This window comes from Gekko japonicus, unplaced genomic scaffold (genome assembly GCF_001447785.1).
Source record: "Gekko japonicus isolate JY-2015 unplaced genomic scaffold, Gekko_japonicus_V1.1 scaffold9, whole genome shotgun sequence".
In the NCBI taxonomy this organism is placed as follows: domain Eukaryota; kingdom Metazoa; phylum Chordata; class Lepidosauria; order Squamata; family Gekkonidae; genus Gekko; species Gekko japonicus.
The window spans coordinates 105,859-115,563 of record NW_015168044.1 but is presented as its reverse complement, the minus strand read 5'-3'; the positions used below and the strand labels follow the sequence as shown (position 1 = coordinate 115,563).

At 51.0% G+C, this 9,705-nt stretch overlaps 1 protein-coding gene across 2 annotated transcripts in view; it reads left to right on the top strand.

Moving 5' to 3' along the window:
- Positions 1-3,712: 3,712 nt before the first annotated feature.
- Positions 3,713-9,705, top strand: part of EGFL7 (EGF-like-domain, multiple 7) — a 27,266-nt gene continuing 21,273 nt past the window's right edge. For both annotated transcript variants that reach the window (XM_015414221.1, XM_015414223.1), the window contains exons 1-2: positions 3,713-3,896; positions 7,120-7,190. The gene's annotated coding sequence lies outside the window, so the exon portion shown is untranslated. The remainder of the gene's footprint in view (positions 3,897-7,119; positions 7,191-9,705) is intronic.

The following is a 9,705-nucleotide window of genomic DNA, read 5'->3' as shown; positions in this document are numbered from 1 at the left end:
AAAGGAAGTCCTTCTTCACCCAAAGAGTGATTAACACTTGGAATTCACTGCCACAGGAGGTGGTGGTGGCTACAAGCATGGACGGCTTCAAAAGGGAATTAGATAAGCATATGGAGCAGAGGTCCATCAGTGGCTATTAGCCACAAGGTTTAGATAGGGGCTCTGGGGCAAGTGATGCTCTGTCTTCTTGGTCCTTGGGGGGTCAACAGTGGGAGGGCTTCTAATGTCCTGGCCCCACTGGTGGACCTCCTGATGGCACCTGGTATTTCTGGCCACTGTGTGACACAGGGTGTTGGGCTGGATGGGCCTTTGGCCTGATCCAACATTGGTGTCTCTTATGTTCTTATGTTCTTATAGCAACCCTGGACCATCCAAATACTTGTTGGCAGAGTTTAAAGATGCAGAGGAACGGAGGACCAACTGTTTAAAGAAAATAACTCAGTTTATTAGAGAAGAATGAACTCTGATAGAACAGAGGAGAGGGAGAGGCTTAACTAACGGACTAACTGCTGTGAGAGATAGGAACGAAGGGGGAGGGCTCATTTGGAGCAGGAAGTCTCAGAAGAGCCAACCAGGAGACAAGAAGGACAAAATCTGAAATTGTGGGAAGCCCCTAATCTAGCTCTGCCAACTAGCAGTTCTTCAGCTGTCCCCATTGGCTGTTCTTCTGAGCTTCTTCAAGCAGGTGCACGATAGCTCTTGTACATTCCAGCAGTACCAACCAGGGCCGACCCTGCTGAGCTTTCGAGATCTGATGACACTGGGCTAGCCGGGGCCACCCAGGTCGGGGCATTCCATTCACCCGTCCATTTGTGAAGCCATCCGAGGCCGTGGGTGTGATTCCCTTGTGCCTTGTGACAGCGGTTCCAGCCGTCTGTTGTCTGAAAAGCACCACCCTGAGTGGCTTCTCTTTGAGTGCCATGGCAGCGAGAGAGAAAGACATTTCCCCAGAGGTCATTTCGTAGAAAAAGAGCTAGGGGAACTCATTAGCATAACTCATTAGCATATGCCACACCCCCTGACATCACCGGAAGTGAGTGATAAGGCCACACACCCCGCCCCCAATGGTCGGGCTCAGGGCGGCTAACAAGGCAAGAGATCTTGCAAACAGTAAAACATAATTCATATAGTTAAAAATAATTATACAATTTAAAACCCAGTACAGATTTAAACTTAAACTTAAAGTGCTCGTTGATCTTCATTTCCAACAACCCCACAAGATGACGGGCCAAGTCCAGGGTTCCCCATAATCGTTCAGTGGTTTCAGCATTCAAATATTCAAGGTGTTTTCTTCCTAGGGCCTCTTCCGCCCCCGATGATGACAATATAACAAGGGGGGGCGGGGAGAGGGCGGCAGCCCCTACTCAAAAGTCTGGTGGAAGAGCTCCGTCTTGCAGGCCCTGCAGAACTGCATCAGGTCCCGCAGGGCCTGGATCTCCTCCGGGAGCTCGTTCCACCAGGTAGGGGCCACCACCGAAAAAGCCCTAGCCCTTGTAGCGGCCAGTTTCGCGTCTCTGGGGCCCGGTACAGTTAGTAAATTTTGGGCCCCAGACCGTAGTGCTCTTGGGGGAACATACGGGGAAAGGCGGTCCCTCAGGTAGGCTGGACCCAGACCATTCTGTGGTGGGCATATACTCCGGGGCTCTTGCCTCGCTCAGTTAGTTGGGGGCTTTCTGTCCCCACTGCTGCCCCAGTCTTGCTCCACCAGGCCTCTCGCCCACCTACTGTCTAGTCACTCCCCTCTATGTCCTCCCCCCACACTTTCTCCTTGGCCCTCCCTTCTCACCCCCACTCAGGTGCACTGTAATTCCCACCTGGATGAGTAACAGGAAAGCCCTCTGTGCGTGTGCAGCTGTGCGATCCTTTCCCTTACTGACCGGTGGCCCCACCCGCCTGAACCCTTCTGCCTTCCACCACCACCACCAACAACAGCAACAACAAATACCTTTTATTGGCATAAAATATTAGACAGTTGCCATTAGGGTAAAACAATCTTATAAATTTGTGGAAAATAAATAACTTCTAAAAGCCTTACAAAGGTATGTCTATTTATATGAGCTTAAATTATAGCAAGATAAAATTTTGCCCAACCAACCACAAAACCTTGAATTAAATTATACAAACTCATTGAACTCAATTAGAATGATCAGGGACATTTTTCCGTTTTGTAAGACCATAAAAGAACTTGGCAGTCAATTCAATAATCTCCGAATCTCGAGAAGTAAGGAGGTAGTGTAGCTTGCTTCCGTCCGGTTGGCATGCTACCTTGCTAAGGGGGACTTCCAGAAATTTCGTTCGAATGTCGTTTAGCGAATTACAACGTAAAAGTACATGCTCAACTGTTTCTATTTCTCTCTTATTGCATCCGCAATATCTAATTGCATAAGGGATTTTCTTATATCTCCCCTCAAGAATAGCAGAGGGGAGAACATTGAACCGTGCTAGCATGTAAGCTCTGCACAATTGCGGTGATATCAGGGAGAAAAAATATTGTGGTGGAGCACCAGTTGCCTCTGGCCCCGCCCGGAGCAGCTCGGCTTCCTTCCCTGTGTCTGTGCGCCTGGCACAAGAAGGGGGGCAGAGTCCCCCTGGGGCTTATTCTAAGGGTCCGACCGGTCACATCACAGTCCTCCCAATGGGATGCCCGTTTTGTGTGCGTGCGTGTGTGCGCGTGCGCTGCTGGGCACCTCTTGTTGTGTTGTGCTTGTGGGCAGCTGTGGGCCAAAGTCGGGGAAGGGCGGCATCAGCACACGCCGGCCAGCAGCTTCCAGTGGTCTGTCACCAGCACTCGATGGGGGTGTGTGTGTCAGGTGGGTGACTCTGGGGCAGTTGGGGTCTCCACATGTTGGAGCAGAATCTTTCTTTCCATATTTCCTCTCTGCGGAGGGAGTCTGGGCTCGGGTCTTAGGATGGCTCTGCAGACACTCAGATTTTTACTTTTGAAATAAAATTGAACAGCAAGGACTCAGATTTTAAATACAGGCTGAATGTTTCTGCTCCCCCCCGCCCATATCCAGGCCTTTGGTGCGAAGGGGAAAGAGCAAACGTCCCCTCATCACCAATGTTCCCTCTATGCTGCAGAGTCTTGTGTGCAAAAATTCCACTTTGTGAGTGACTAGCACTAAAGTTGTGAGCGAGCGATTGGGCTGCTGCATAAATTAGTTTGCTCTGGAGCCCTCCTTCCTGAGCGAAGGCAAAAATGTGTGAGCCAGAGGCTAAAAAACGGTGAGCTAGCTCACACTAACTCAGCTTAGAGGGAACACTGCTCATCCCTCAGGCAGAGGAGCTGCTGGAGAGGAGGCCTGCCTTGTAGGAAGGGCACCATGGGGCCACCGTGAGGTGAATTTGGGGAGAGGTGCACAGGTGAAGGCCTACGTTTGCCCAAAGAGGAGTGTGTGAGGAATCTAAAGAAGGCTCGCCACAGAGCCCCATATTTTGCTGAAGCGAGCCAGTCGGATGCTTCAGAGGTGCCCTGAAGGACCAAGTTTTGTCTCTCATGGCCATTCCCTTCCCTCCTGTTCATGTGAATTTCCCTCCTGGGCCCTCCAGAGCTGGCTGCTGTGTTTGTTCTGCTAACAGGACTCCTTATCAGGCAGCAACACCCGCAGGACTTCCTGTCTGGATTGTCCATCCCAGCCCTGATTTACACAGGAAGACAGGCATAAAAAGCCACCCTTCCACCTCCAAAGGGACCTCCTGCCTCTGTGCATCATGGCCACTGACCAGCTGGGCTGGGGAGCGAGACTGCGGGCGCCGAGTGCTCCAAGCTGGGCCGGGCAGGCCTTTCGCCACGAGGCGGCAAAGAGCGGCGGACATGGTGGGGACTGGACTCAAGAAGGGGTCTCTGGAAAGGTGGGAGGTGGTCTGCAGCCCGTGGCCACCGCAGGACATGGCAGGTATGGGTTCTCATGGTCTGTGAGTTGGGCTGTTGTGGACCACAGAGGTGCATTGTAACTGTTGGGGCTTCATGGTGGAGAGCATTTTATCTCTACTGTCAGCAGTTGCTTCTTGTCTTTGCTAGAGGCCATATCGGGGTGGGGTGCAGTATTTCAAAAGGACCCTCTAGTGATACGCTTATGCTCTGGAGGATTTCTCTTTTGTAGAACCTTGGCAGGAACCAGATATGCTCGAGTTCTTACCAGCATATTGTGTAGTAGGTTTTCTATGGATCCACCTACGAAACCTTTGCTACCATTTCCGTATGAATTCATTTTAAATCGGATACTGCTGGAACCTCCTGCAGTAGTTATAAGTGTCCAGGGAACCAGAACACAGGAGGGTGTGCCCCCCCCCCCCCCCGGGGGGTCTGGCTGGAATCTGCTTTTCACACACAGCCCCTCCGCCTACTCCTTGGATGGTGGCCACGGAGCTTTCCCTCAAAACAAATAGAAACCTGGAAAAGGGGGGGGGAGCAATAGTTACTGCTGTTTGTTATGCGGAGGCCAGACGATGTTCCACACACAGGTTCGATTCCAGCTGCTTCACACTTGCTAATCTCTGAAAAGGACTGGCTCTGAGGCAAAAAGGAAGTTCTGTCTGTGGGGTCTGGGCTGAGCCCCTCAGCCACTGCCTGCCATGGGGACCAGATGCTGGCACAAGCATACCCTTCAAGCTCTGGGGCAGCTGGCTGATCACGGTTGGAGATGGGAGTGATGGACTTAGTGGACCTTTGTCTGATCCGGAAGGGCAGTCCCTACATGTGGAGGTTGGCGTCACAGTATTTCTCTGGGGTTTGCCTCAAAGACCAACCTGGTTGTATGGATGGTTTCCATCTCAGTGTCCACAACTGCCAAGGAGGTGCTGCCTGAGAACGGCATTATGCCACACAGATGGGCAAACCCAGGAGAGATGTATGGGAGCCAAGAAGTATTTTGGTGGCTTCTGCATCAGCTGGATAATGTTGCAGTCAGGCATGACTCAGGTGCAGGGAATCCTGGTCACGTGCTCTGCCTTGCCAGCAGAGAGAGTTAAGGAGGCTCTTCTCAGGCACACATGGGTGTGGGGCAGACCCATGCCTTTGTGCTTGGGAAACAGGGAGGCCTTCTCTCATCTGGCATTCCCAGTTCTTGGTCATGACCAACACGGCTCTTGCTTGTCAGTAGACTGTGGGGTCCCAGGACAGAAGAGGTTGTGTATGTAAAAGGACATGTCAGGCTGGTGCTCAGAGTGCAGGAACGCCTGTTCCTTTGGGTCTTCATGGACGCATAGGAGATGGGGCAGGGAAAGGGGGGCAGGAGGAGACGGAAGGTATTTCCACCTGGTTTATTTGCTTGGACTTTGATTTTATCGGGAAGTAGGCTTTATTCTGCTTCCCCACAGCATGGGGGTGCCTTTGTTGCTTTTCTCCAGTCTTTCTCAAACCTGCTTTTTGGAAAAGATCACAGTGAAGCTTGGGTGGCTGCCATAGGGGTGGGGAGATTTGGGTTTTCCTGGCCCCACCCACACAGCAGCCATTTTCTCCACGGCAGCCATTTCCTCTCCCTATACTGATCCGCCAAAATATTTTATTTATATCCTGCACCTTCTCCCCACAAGGGGACTCGGGGTGGCTTACAACATTTAAAATACAGTAACTATAAATACAATACAAATAAACACAATACGTATAAAACAAGTAAAAACCAATTAAAATATCAACAACAAGCCAATTTGAAGGATTAAAAAAACTGGCTGGCTGCCCGGTTCAGAACGCTGAAGGCCGCCCAAAACAGAATGGTGAAAGGTCCCGCAGAGCACAAACTTCCTTGGGGTTGTGTGTATGTTTCCAGGGAGAGGGGGCAGCCACTGAAAATGCCACTGCCCTGGTAGTTGACACGCAGGCAAATGTATCCGGTTCTCTGAATCCGCAGCTGTCATTGAAAAAAGTTCGCCTCTAGCCCCTTTCTTTGCTGATATACACAGAAAAGGGCATCTCTCTGCAATAAAATGGGCTACAGGCTTTAAAAACAAAGCCAGGAACTCAGAGAACCTGATTCATATTGTGGTGTGATGGTATATCGATGTTATGCTACTAAATCACCAATTGGAAAAAAAACTACCCAGGGAAGCATGCTGTGCGGAGGCGCTGTCGCCGTCACTGCACCGTGTTAGCAGCCGCTGCAGCAGAACAGAACACGCTGCCGTGTGAACAGAAAGGTGTGCGTTTTTGCAGGTCCCGCCCACATCAGCACCATTTTCTTTGCCCCAGGCCCCTATTTCCCCTCACTACTGGAGGTCTTTTTTTAAAAAAAGGATTGGCGATTGACATTACAGCAGAACACTATGATGCAACAATTCTCCACTAACTCCTCTGAATTGCCAGATCTCATTAAACAAGGATAGTTCTCGCCCTTTCAGTTGCAGGAGCTATTCCTTTCTCCTTATATCTCTGTGACGGCTTGAGACTTTTTTGTTTCTAAACGAAAGCAGGGAATTCACAGGCCCTAATTGATGGTTATACCGTTAGAATGCTCTAAAAAGCCCTGCAGTGGAGCGGGGGAACGGGCGGCCATGGAGTGCTGAGGTGCAGCCAGGAGTGCCAGCGGGAATAGCTCTGTGTTCACTGGGACAATTGGGTGCGGGGCCATGGAGTGTTCAGGTGCAGCAAGGGTGGCCGGGAGTGCCAGCGGGAATGGCTCTGTGTTCACTGGGACAATTGGGTGCTACATGGGGAACTGTGACCACGTGGAAGCCGCCTCTGTTGGATCTGAGAGGGGAACGTGGTTGAGCCCATTCCCCCTCCTGGCAGTGTGATGTGCAGATGCCACACCCTGCCAACATGCACAGCACACTCCCTTTTGTAATGCTGCATCCTTGAGGTCCTTGTGCCATGCGGGCTGAATCAGGCCCCCCCTCCCAGACCACCAGGTCCCTCCTGCTGCTCTTGGTGCAAACTGACCTGAAAACACACTGGTCTGAGTCCTGCCTTTCACGGCAGTTTGATCAGCACTAATCAGCAAGAGCAGGACTCCCCACAGATGTCCATAGAGCAGGCTGCTGTTACAGGCACAGGAGCAAAGGCTGATCAGCTAGCTGGCAACCTAAGAGCTGCATGAAACAGCCGTCTCAGGGATGGATGAAACAGCCTCTTCAGGGCACAGGGGGCCTGTATAACTGGGGTTCTCTTTCTCCAACAAACAGGAAGAAGTCAAGGAACTTTCTAAAGGGACCTACTCTTGTGTAGCAACAAATGACTGGCCAAGATGGATCTGGTGAGTTTTGTGATTCATTTGGAGTGTGCAATCATGCAGTAGATCTCCCAAGGGCAAAGAGAGATGTCTCCCCAGCCCCATTATGTCCATGTCCTAAAATTTGAGGATCGTTTCCCCTCCTCAGGCGACCTTGGGAAATGTAGTTAGTTCCCTGTGGAGATCTAGTAGCAAGCTCTCAGCACCCTCACCAATCTACAACTCCCAGGATAATTTGGGGGAAGCCACAGCAATTAAATTGCTACAAAACTGTCATTCATATGCAGTAGAGAGATGCCCAGTGCGTTTGCGCTGGCCGTGGGAGAGAAATTGTGGCTCAGCTTCGTAAGCTTTAGTAGTATGTTAGACTTTGGGTAGATATAGAAATGTCATCAGAAGGTGCCTCGTGGCTTATTTGTGCACACTTATTTGTAAAAGTTTCAATTGGAGTTGACTGCCCTGGATGCCCCACGGTTTCTGGGCACAATTCAAAATTAACCTCTAGATTTTTTTTAAAATACTTGCCCAAATGGGCAAAGTTTATTAGTTTTTAAGGGTTACACATAACAAAACAACAGAAAGAGCAATACATTTTTAGAATATCTATGTATCTAAAGATGCTGTGGGCGAGATAATGTCTATATAACCTCTACATTTCTTAACGGCTTGAGGACTGAGTACTTGAAAGACGGTCGCCTCCCCTAATGTCTGACCCACCCATTAAGATCTGCCTTCCTAGCCCTACTCTCAGTGCCCACGCCTGCAGGTGAGGCAGGTGGCAACCAATGGCAGAGCTTTTTTGGTGGTGGCATCTCACCTGTGGAATGTCTGCTCGCGGAGGTTTACCTGGCATTCACCAGCGTCTTTCAGGTGCCAGGCCAGGGCATTTCTTTTCACCCAGGCTTTTAACTAAGGGTTTTTATCTTTTAAACCTTTTATGGTCTGTGGTTGGTTTTATGGATGCTCAATGGTTGTTTTTAAATACTATTTTGATGCCCCCAGCTTATTTTAATAGCTCATTCTGTTTTTTGATTAGTGACTTACAGGATTTTATGGTATTATTTCACTCATAAGTAGGGCTCTAGGCTGGCAGACAAAAAATGCCTTATATTACTAAAATAAATGTTGAGGGCATTAAGAGATTCCTGTGTTGAAAAAGTGTCACTTCTGATAATGTAAAGACTAACCAAATTTGTGGCCGGGGATGAGCTTTTGTGAGTCAGTGCCCATTTCTTCCTATCTCACTTCATTCTTCATATCTGAAGAAGTGAGCTGTGAGTCACAAAAGCTCATCCCCTGCCACAAATCTGGTTAGTCTTTAAGATCCTACTGGACTCTTGCTGTTTTCTACAGCTAGACAGACAAATGCAGCAACCCATCTTGGTAGAACTATTGAGAACTGTGAACTTTGGAGCAATGTGTGAAGGACAGTCAGTTCCAGTCCACAAATCATTGTGCCATGAATTCAGATATCCACATCAGCTCTCTCTCTCCCCCCCCCCTTCTCCCTCACACCTTAGAGTCTCTGCCCTGGTTCACGCATGAGACATGTGCGTCCAGGGAGTGCAGCTGTGGCTGGACCGTGGGGTGGGTGGAATAGCTTACTTGACTGTCCCTCCATTTAAAATGAAACACAGAAACTGTGATGATCTGGGAGATGAGATTAGCTGGGATACAACTGATCAGGAAAACATTCGCACAACCAGCAAGCAGATGCATGGAGCGTTAGTCTTTGCAAATGTCCACAGAGCAAACTGCTTCTAAGAGGCACAGGAGCGAAGGCTGGTCAACTAGCTGGCAACCCAACAGTAAGAAATCAAGGTGCCTTGAAACGGAATCAACTTCTTCTCTTGGGCAGCAAATGCACTGGTTTTTAATATGTGGGATTTTTGTTCCCTTCTTGGAAAAGCATTATATGATGCACTATCCCACAGGATTGCCTGTTTTTCCTTCCCGTGCCCAACAAGCAAAAAATCGCTGAACCTAGCTGAATCCTAGGGAAAGGATGTTGCCGCTACCTTTCTGTGGCTCAGGTAACAAACGCATTAGCCAATTAATGGTGGCCTGAGTTGCCAGGGGTGGCCAGCTGTGCAAAGGGCCCCCGTGCATGTCTTGTTTCCGTGTATACCCCGCCCTTCCCGCGAGGGGGCGAGGGGCGGCCGACAGCCACCCAGTTCTGGCGGGGACTCTCCGAGGAGGAGGCCCGCCCGTGGCTGCCCTGCGCCCTCCCCAGGCTGACTCTCCGGCTCCAGGGAGCCCGGCCGGCTGACGGGCTTGCCTTCTGCCTCCACGCGAGGCTGGCCGCCCGACGGTGAGGCGCCCTGACCTGAACGCGGGACCAGGCACGCGTAAGGCCGCCGCCCCTCGCCCCGCCACGTCGGCGAACAGCCCCGCTGCTGCTGCCCGACCCGCGTCCTCCTGGCCCTGGATGGGGGGCGGGACGGGAGGGGGCTTGGCGTGCACGTGCAGCGCATCCCGGAGGCGCGTGGCCGCGCTTCCGAGGCCCCGCAAGGCCCGCTCGGGGGGGGGGGGGGAGCCG